Below are 10,515 nucleotides of genomic sequence, written 5' to 3' on the forward strand. Positions count from 1 at the left end.
CAAAAAAAAAAAAAAAAAAAAAAAGAATCACTTGAATCCAGGAGGTAGAAATGGCAGTGAGCCAAGCTCGTGCCACTGCACTCCAAGGTGGGCAACAGAGCGAGACTTTGTCGCAAAAAAAACAAGCAGAAAACTCTACAAGTAACCAAATTGTTCTCCTAACGGAGGATAGTTAACCAAGATACATCCAGGACATGAAGTATCAGGCAGCTGCTTTTCATGAAATGTTTAAAAACAGAATAATACAATGTTAAGTGAAAACAAAGTAGGGTATTACAATGCATCCTGCACTACACAGTATGATCCCAAATAAACACCTATATGTATAAAGATGTGCATCCCTGCACAAACAGAAAAAAAGTCTCAAAGGAAATATATAAAAATATGAACAGTGACTGACTCTAGACAGGAGTGGATTTAGTGTTCCTTCTGCAGTTTCCTGTATTTATTTACTATTATTACTTTTTTTTCCCAGACGGAGTCTCGCTCTGTCGCCAGGCTGGAGGCACAATCTCAGCTCACTGCAACTCTACCTCCCAGGTTTAAGTGATTCTCCTGCCTCAGCCTCCCACGTAGCTGGGACTACAAGCGTGCGCCACCACACCCAGCTAATTTTTGTATTTTTAGTAGAGACGGGGTTTCACCATGTTAGCCAGGACGGTCTCATCTCTTGACCTCGTGATCTGCCCACCTCAGCCTCCCAGAGTGCTGGGACTGTATTTCTTCCCCCCGCCCCCTACCCCACCCCAAAACAGGGTCTTGCTCTGTTGCCCAGGTTGGAGTTCAGTGGCACAATCTCAGCTCACTGCAACCTTGACCTCCTGGGTTCAAGTGATTATCCCACCTCAGCCTCCCTAGTAGCTGGGACTACAGGTATGGTGCCACCATACCTGGCTAGGTTTTGTGTGTGTGTGTGTTTTTGTTTTTTTTTAAAATAGAGATGAGGTTTCATCATGTTGCCCAGGCTGGTTTTAAACTCCTGGGCCCAAGAGATCCACCCACCTCAGCTTCCTGAGTACATGGGACTACAGGTGTGTGCCACCATGCCACACTATTTTCCTGTATTTCTTTAAAAATTTGTTAAATTTTTTTCCCCAATAAAGACTAATTGGTTACAGCCCAGCAACTCTATTAATCCATTCAATGTTTTATCATCCATAAATATTTCCTTTTCCTGACAAGTTCAATAACTTGTACAGCCACAACCAGGACTCCATCCCTTCCCCAATAGAAGTATTGTTGGGAATTGATTCCCATTCAACTCTCTAGTAAGCTCCTCTGAATCCTAACCAGTGAATTATTTAACTTTATTTATTTTTTAGACGTGGTCTCGCTCTGTCAGTCATAGCTCACTGCAGACTTGATCACCCAAGCTTAAGTGATCTTCCCACCTCAGCCTCCAGAGTAACCATGACTACAGGTGTGCATTGCCACATCTGGCTCATTTTAGTAGAGACAGAGTCTTGCCCCGTCGCTCAGGCTGGTCTTGAGCTCCTGAGTTCCTGTGATCCTCCCGCCTTGGCCTCCTAAAAATGCAGTGTATTAGAGTGTGAGCTTTCACTATTTCTTATCTGGTAAATTACTCACTGATGCATGTGGTTATAAAGATCAAGATGATCTTTAAGATTTAAAACAGCATGTGTGGGGTAGGGGGCTATATGGGAACTCTCTGTACCTTCTGCTCAATTTAGCTGTAAACCTCTGTACCTTCTGCTCAATTTTGCTGTAAACCTAAAACTGCTAGACCTAAAAAAAGTCTATTTTTAGGCTGAGTACAATGGCTCATGCCTGTATTCCCAGCACTGTGGGAGGATCACTTGAGGCCAGGAGTTCAAGACCAGCCTGGGCAATATAGCAAGCTTCCATCTCTGAAAAATAGGTAATGAGTAACAAAACACAAAATGTGCATTTTAGGTCTGCCTTCCCCACATTCCCATTTAGAATGTAGCCAAAACAAGCAGGGAACATGCACCTGGTTCTGCTTAAAGGCAATTGTCTCCAGCATCAATAACACCACCTGGTACAAAATAGGTGCAACTACCTACCAACTTTCTAAAAAACAAATGCCTTTCAGAACACTCTAGGCGTCAAAATCCATTACAAAGACAAAATACGAAAAGAAACCACTTCAAATTGTCAGCTCATTTGACTCATTTAGAATACTCACAACCAAGCAATCCTGTACTAAGAAGAAAATATTAGGTCACATCCTTAGCCTCTGTAACAGGAAGTTCTGGATTAAATTAGGAATCAACTGGCAACTTTAGTAACTAAAACATTCATTACCTGAACTGTCTAATGTTTTTAAGCTTCAAAACCAAAGCCAAATGCCAAAACTGTCATGCCATTCACAGCTACAGCTATGTGATAGGTCTTGACCAGCAATGACCAACAAAACTTTGTAAAATGACCACATCCTTCTCTATCTGTGATGTCCCCTACAGCAGCCGCCTGCCAAGAGTGCTGAGCACCTGAAAAATAAGGCTAGTGTGAGACTGCATCTTTTAGCTTTATTTAACTTCAACATAAGTAGTCACATGTGGCTAGGGGTTACTATACTGGACAGCGCAGGCCTACAGTTCAGAGTAGGGAAAAACAAGTATACAAACAAGCAGGTAAGCAGGAGAATCACTTGTGTGTATTACCCTATAGTTTAGGAATAAACAAACTAGCAACTGCCAATCCCTATTCCCCTGTACTTTTAACCCATGCTTGGCAGATGTGCAACAAAGAAATTGTGGAGGTCTGCAAACATTTCACCTACTTCTCTGGTTCAACTATCATCTCCCAAGGAGCAAATATTTCCCAAATGTTATTTCTTTCTTCTGTGCCAGGAGTTAATTTTATTTCTTAATTGAATTCCAGATGAGCAAAGCACTACACAAAGGCCAGAGATAAAACCAAAGGGCAAGTCACAATCTCTTCTGAGTTTTACAATCTAGAAAAGCACTGTCCAACAGAACTGTTCACAAAGATGGAAACAAGCCCTGGCAAGATGGCAAGACTCTGTCTGTACAAAAAGTAAAAAGATTAGCTGGATGTGGTGGTGCATACCTGTGGTCCCAGCTATCTGAGATCAGTTGAGTCTGGGAGTTCAAGGCCGCAGTGAGCTATAATCATATAGCTCAGACAATGGAGCAAGACCCTATCTCAAAAACATAGATGAAAACGTGTCTGTACTGTCTAAATATGGTAACTGAATTTTTAATTAACTTCAATAGTCCTGTGTACGCGACAGCTATTGTATTGGACAGTGCAGACATATACATAAGATTAAAAGTACAAATACTTTTTTTTTTGAGATGGAGTCTCGCTCTGTCGCCCAGGCTGGAGTGCAGTGGCCAGATCTCGGCTCACTGCAAGCTCTGCCTCCCAAGTTCACGCCATTCTCCTGCCCCAGCCTCCCGAGTGGCTGGGACTACAGGCGTCCGCCACCATACCCAGCTAATTTTTTGTATTTTTAGTAGAGACAGGGTTTCACTGGGTTAGCCAGGATGGTCTCCATCTCCTGACCTCGTGATGCGCCCGCCTCGGCCTCCCAAAGTGTTGGGATTACAGGCGTGAGTCACCGTGCCCGGCCTAAAAGTATGATACAAGGCAACAAGTGTTAAGAGTCACAAGAGAATAAAGTGCTCTGAGGGCTGAGAGGGGAGAGCAAAAATTCTATGGGGGAGGGAAGAAATAGGAAAAACTTGATTAAAGGGCAACATTAGGCCGGCATAGTGGCTCATGCCTGTAATCCCAGTACTTTGGGAGGCCAAGTTGGGAGGATCACTTGAGGTCAGAAGTTGGAGACCAGCCTAGCCAACATGGTGAAACCCCATCTCTACTAAAAATACAACAAAAATTAGCCAGGCGTGTTGGCAGGTGCCTGTAATCCCAGCTACACAGGAGGCTGAGGCAGGAGAATCACTTGAACCTGGGAGGCAGAGGTTGCAGTGAGCTGAAATTGTGCCACTGCACTCCAGCCTGGCAACGGAGCAAGACTCCGTCTCAAAAAATAATAATAATTAAAGGGCATCATTTCCAGTAAACAATGGATAGGATCAAATCACCCACAAAAATGAGAAAAAGCAAGATGCATTTTAGGAATATTAGGCAATTGAGTTTGTTTGGAGCTTAGGCTCTATGTAGGGAATCAGTAATAGGTAATTGTGGAGACAGCTTAGGTTACAACCACCAGGTGGAGACCCTTAAATATGGGCTGAGTGGAGATGCCCTCTGGTAGGCAAGGAAGCTCCTGAGCAGCACAGGTAAACAGAATTACCACATGACCCCACAATTCCACTCCTAGGGATATACCCAAGAGAAGTGAAAACACATGCTACGCCTACAGTTGGACATGAACATTTATAACAGCATTATTCCTAACAGCCAAAAACTGCAAACCCAAATGAAGTACTGAAGGATGTTAGGAAGCTCTCCTTCCATAATGACCTGACTTATAGCCTAGAATAATAATAAAACTCTACTCGGCTGGTTGCAGTGGCACATCCCCATAATCCCAGCACTTTGGGAGGCTGACAAGGGTGGATTGCTTGAGGCCAGGCGTTCGAGACCAGCCTGGGCAACATGGTGAAACCCCGTCTCTGCTAAAAACACAAAAATTAGCTGGGTGTGGTGGCGCACACCTGTAATCCCAGCTACTCGGGAGGCTGAGGCATGAGAATGCTTGAACCTGGAAGGTAGAGGCTGCAGTGAGCTGAAATCGCACCACTGCACTCCAGCTGGGGCCACAGAGCGAGACTCCGTCTGAAGGAAAAAAAAAAAAAAAAAATCAGATGGAACCTTTACATCTAACTTCCAGTTTACAAGAAAGGCAGGAGTAGGAGGAAATATGCTGAATGACACCATGAAGCAATCGGACAAACCCCAAAAGTGGGACATTCTAGAGGACAAATGACCCAGTTTCTTGAATAAGGCAACGGTGGGGGGAAAAAGGGGAGGGAGAGGAGGAAAGCTAGATAGTTCTAGATTAAAATAGACTTAGATATAAAGGCAATAGATGAATTTTGTTTGGACCCTTGATTTAGACTGAAACAACTGTAAGCAGAGTTTAAAGATATCTGGGACACGACTAAATACTGGGTATCAGCTGGTACGAAACAATTATGTTTAAGCCTGATAACAGTACTGTGATTATCTATAAATACATAAATTTGTAGAGACACCATAAAGTACATAAAATTGAAAATGATACATCTATGATTTAAAATATTTCTATAAAAAGAGCAAATACAACAAAATGCTAATAATCTTTATATCAAGATGTCGGATATAAGGTTGTGCACTGTATTGCTGTATTTTCAATTTTGCATAATGCAAAACTAAAGAAAAAACACACCATCACCAATCTACCTGAAATTTTAGTGCCACTAAAATCTCCCTGTAACCACCAACTTTCCAGTCTGACTTGGTGTGGACTAAGAAACCCAAACCCAAGGCTGGATCTAGAGCTTAATCTAGAGCTTACCACCTTTTTTTTTTTTTTGAGACAGAGTTTTCACTTTCGTTTCCCAGGACGGAGTGCAAAGGCGCGATCTTGGCTCACTGCAACCTGACTCCCAGGTTCAAGCGATTCTCCTGCCTCAGCCTCCTGAGTAGCTGGGATTACAGGCATGTGCCACCACACCCAGCTAATTCTGTACTTTTAGTAGAGACAGGGTTTCTCCATGTTGGTCAGGTTGGTCTCGAACTTCCAACCTCAGGCGATCTGCCTGTCTTGGCCTCTCAAAGTGCTGGGAATACAGGTGTGAGCCACCGCACCAGGCCGAGCTTACCACTTTTTTAGCTTCCCATTTGAAATGACTCAACTGTCAGAATTCCTACGGGTGGTTTGACACCTGCATTAGAATAGACAAATGTCAGATTACCTTTAAAAAGATGACAGCAAAAATTCCTAACTTGAAAATCAAATAACAATCAGAAGAAAAGTCTGTCTTTAAAATGAAAGACCTGGCTGGGCATGGTGGCTCACACCTGTTAATCCCAGCACTTTGGGAGGCCAAGGCGGGCAGATCACGAGGTCAGGAGTTCCAGACCAGCCTGGCCAACATGGTGAAACGCCGTCTCTACTAAAAATACAAAAATTAGCCAGCCTGGTGGCCCGTACCTGTAGTCCCACCTACTTGGGAGGCTGAGGCAAGAGAATCACTTGAACCCAGGAGGCAGAGGTTTCAGTGAGCCAAGATCATGCCACTACACTCCAGCCTGGGCAACAGTGAGGCTCCATCTCAAAAAAAAAAAAGAAAGAAAGAAAGACCCATCACTACACTATTTTTTCCTAGTTTGGAAACATATCATCTCTAAACAAAGTTCCCACACAGAGCACTAAGAATGAAATACTACAATACCAGGCCTTTAAAATTTTATATCAACAAATCTAATTTCAAGAGGTTTAAATTCACTCTCAGAAACACCAATATACAAGATACAATACTCAGAAAAATCAACATTGGAAAGTCTCAGTAATGTCTGACATCATCAACAAAAGCTTGTAGACGTGGTGGCAAGTGCCTGTAACACCAGTGCTTCGGGAAGCTGAGGCAGGACTGCTTGAGCTCAGAAGTTTGAGATGAGCCTGGGCAATATAGTGAGACTCCCATCTCTATACAAATTTAATATATATTATATATATATATTTTGGTTTGTTTGTTTGAGATGGAGTCTCACTCTGTCACCCAGGCTGGAGTGCAGTGGCACAATCTCGGCTCGCTGCAAGCTCTGCCTCCTGGGTTCACACCATTCTCCCGCCTCAGCCTCCCAAGTAGCTGGGGCTACAGGCACCCGCCACCATGCCCGGCTAATATTTTTGTATTTTTAGTTTCACCGTGTTAGCCAGGATGTTCTCCATCACCTGACCTCGTGATCTGCTGGCCTCGGCCTCCCAAAGTGCAGGGATTACAGGGGTGAGCCACCACGCCTGGCCAAAAATATATTTTTAAAAAAGAGGCTGGATGCAGTGGCTCACATCTGTAATCTCAGCACTTTGGGAGGCCGACGTGGGTGGATCACTTGAGGTCAGGAGTTCGAGACCAGCCTGGCCAACATAGTGAGATGAGACCCCATCTCTACTAAAAACACAAACATTACATGGGCATGGTGGCATGCACCTGTAATCTCAGCTATTCGGGAGGCTGAGGCAGGAGAATCACTTTAACCTGGGAGGAGAAGGTTGCAGTGAGCCGAGATCACACCACTGCACTCCAGCTTGGGCAACAGACCAAAACTGTCTCAAAAAAATAAAATAAAATAAAAAGAGCATATAGGCCGGGTGCGGAGGCTCCAGCACTTCGGGAGACCAACGTGGGTGGACCACCTGAGGTCAACAGTTCAAGACCAGACTGGGTAACACGGTAAAACCCTGTCTCTACTAAAAATACAAAAATTAGCTGGGTGCAGTGGTGTGTGCCTGTAATCCCAACTACTCGGGAGGCTGCGACAGGAGAATCCCTTGAGCCCGGGAGGAGGAGGCTGCAGTGAGCCGAGATCACACCATTGCACTCTGGACCGGGAGACAGAGCTACACTTCATCTCACAAAAAAAAAGAAAAAGAAAAGAAAAGAGAAGTTCTCTACTCTCCCCCAAACTTTACCTTCATTACCAAGGTTTGGGTTTGCATCTGACTGGGAGGAATTCATGTATTTCTACACAGTACAATCAGACAGACTTAATAGACTGGACACAAGGCATGAAAAAAGTATCACTCTATTACACTGGTGTACTGTTCTTTTAAAATTGGGCTTGGCCGGGCGCGGTGGCTCACGCCTGTAATCCCACCACTTTGGGAGGCCAAGGCGGGCAAATCATGAGGTCAGGATATCGAGACCATCCTGCCTAACACGGTGAAACCCCGTCTCCACTAAAAAAAAATACAAAAAAATTAGCCGGGCGTGGTGGCGGGCGCCTGTAGTCCCAGCTACTTGGGAGGCTGAGGCAAGAGAACGGCGTGAATCTGGGAGGCGGAGCTTGCAGTGAGAGGAGATCCCACCACTGTACTCCAGCCTGAGCGACAGAGGTTGACTCGTCTAAAAAAAAAAAAAAAAAAAAAATCGTGCTCAATCAATGCAGGAAAAAAACTGTCTAAATAAGACAACTTTGGTATAATTTCCCTTTAAACTACAGAACCTATTAAAAAATAATTTTAAAATGCACTGTAGATTTTTTTCAATTCTAATCCTCTACTTCTATGGCATTACACTGCTCTCATTTCCTAACAAATATATTAAGATCTGATAAGACGACCTGGGCTGCTTACTCCCGCCTTCTAGGTTCCAGGCAATTAACTTACACACACAGCCTAATCCTTTCACTCTTCTGACTCTGTAGGAGTCAGAAGAGAACTACCTGCTTGGGCATTTCTAGTGAATGCTGCATAGAGAACATCCAGGAGAACCCAAAGAAAGCAGGCTCCAACTCTTAAAAGTCTATAGGCCGCCTTCTACCAGACCTTAACTTTCATTTAATCAAAATCACAACTAATTTTAACTCACTTTAAAGCTTTCTTGTATTCAGAAACATTCCAAAATGTTACATGAGTAACATATGCCAACACTCCACCAAAGTAAGCCGGCTTTGTAAAGACAAAGAGAAGCAAGATTTTCACAATTTCTGCAACACTAGCTTCAAAATTAGAATAGCCTTACACTGTTCAAATCTTGGCTGTCAAAGCAAAAATAACCCACTCCTTCTTTATCTACAAAAGCTTAAAAATGTGTTCCTGTTATTGCCAAAACCAAAAAGTTTTATTTAATCCAGAATCTTTCATCCACAGTATTTGAGAAAAGTAATCTCAAATTACACAAGGATGACCTGAAAGTTTAAGGAGTGGAAACTACATAAACCTTTTTATTTGTAAAACTTCCTGGCATGCGAAAACACTGCAAAATATTCTTATGTTTTATTTTAATGACTAAACATTAACTCAAACAGCCCATGAGATGCACACTTCATGTTCACATACACTATAAAACAGAAATACCCTATTTGTGGACGTCGTAAAGGCGCACTGCACTCTTTTTTCAAAGTTAACCCAGGATGGGCCACGAAACGTCCTTTCTGAAGGAAATCTTAAAAGCCTGTAATTTAAATCGTGCCTTTTCAAGCTGGAAAGAGAACGCTCAGATGCCGCCAAGCAAAAAAAAAAAAAAAAAAAATTATCTTTACTTCGTGGGTAGACAAAGTGAGTAGTTACACGTAGGAAATGACTATTGTCACAGCGCTCTGCCCCCGTGTTTCACGCTCGCATTCCTGACGGCTGTGACCCCGACCTTTAGGAGAACGCCCCGCGCCGCGAAGCCACCTCGGCGGCAGGCCCGCGCCGCCAGGACCGCACCTGCCCGCGTACGTGTCCGGCCGAGCTCCGCCCCCGGCCCCCGCCCGGCCTTGCCCGCGGGACAAAGCGCACCCCAGGCCGGTCCAGACGCCAAGCGACCCCGAGCCGCGGGCCGACCTTGGCACCGCCCCGAGCCGGCCGCACAAAGCGCCGCACTTCCGGCCTGGACGCGCAGTCGCCCGCCGCCCGCCCCCACTCACCGCGCCGCGGCGGCGACCTGGGCCTCAGTGACCAGCGCACGCCGGCCCGCGGCGGGCTTGGCCGTGGGGCGAAACGAGGGAGGGCGCGCCGAGGAGACCGGCTACGATAAGAGGCTGACCCTCCGAGCCCCGCGTCTCCGCCGCCTCCCCGGCGCCGCGCTCCCGCTAGCTCGGCTCCGCTTGGCCCGGCCCGCCTCTCCGCAGCCCGCGCTCCCCGCCGACGCTGCGCAGCCACCGGAGTCGTCGACCTCACTTCCGCCCGAGCTCGCCGCGACGGGGGCGCGCCAGGCACGTGACTGCGCAGCGTGCGCGCTCCCGCCGGCGCCTTCGAGACGCCCGGATGGACGAGCGCGGGCGCGCGCGGAGCGGGCCCGCCGCAGTTGGCGAACGGATGGGGCGTAGCTGTAGTTTTTGCATTCACTCTCTGTGAAAAAAGTATTTGATTTATATTTTGAGATAGTCCCGCGCCGCAGAAACCCTCGTGTGTGCCCGGACGCCAGGGCGCGGGCCGCTCAGGCCGCACCCGGGAGTCGAGCCTTGTCCCCGGGGGTCGGAGCGGGGCGGAGCTCAGCTCACGGAGCCTTTGCCAGTGTGGAGGCTGCGGGCGCCCGCTCAGGAGTGCAGAGTTCAGAGAATGCAAGTCGGTTTCTTGAGACGGAGTCTCGCTCTGCCGCCCAGGCTGGAGTGCAGTGGCCGGATCTCAGCTCACTGCAAGCTCCGCCTCCCAGGTTCACGCCATTCTCCTGCCTCAGCCTCCCGAGTAGCTGGGACTACAGGCGCCCGCCACCTCGCCCGGCTAGTTTTTTTTTTGTATTTTTTAGTAGAGACGGGGTTTCACCGTGTCAGCCAGGATGGTCTCGATCTCCTGACCTCGTGATCCGCCCGTCTCGGCCTCCCAAAGTGCTGGGATTACAGGCTTGAGCCACCGCGCCACGCCGCAAGTCGATTTCAAGTGTAGAAGTGCGGAATCATTTATATAGA

General features: G+C 46.5%; 1 protein-coding gene across 1 annotated transcript in view; it reads right to left on the reverse strand.

Moving 5' to 3' along the window:
• FAM168B (family with sequence similarity 168 member B) overlaps positions 1-9,787 on the reverse strand; it is a 40,009-nt gene extending 30,222 nt beyond the window's left edge. The window contains exon 1 of the mRNA XM_025404450.1: positions 9,535-9,787. The gene's annotated coding sequence lies outside the window, so the exon portion shown is untranslated. The remainder of the gene's footprint in view (positions 1-9,534) is intronic.
• Between the last annotated feature and the right edge of the window lie 728 nt (positions 9,788-10,515).

The sequence above is a fragment of the Theropithecus gelada genome, chromosome 12 (genome assembly GCF_003255815.1).
Source record: "Theropithecus gelada isolate Dixy chromosome 12, Tgel_1.0, whole genome shotgun sequence".
Taxonomy (NCBI): Eukaryota; Metazoa; Chordata; class Mammalia; order Primates; family Cercopithecidae; genus Theropithecus; species Theropithecus gelada.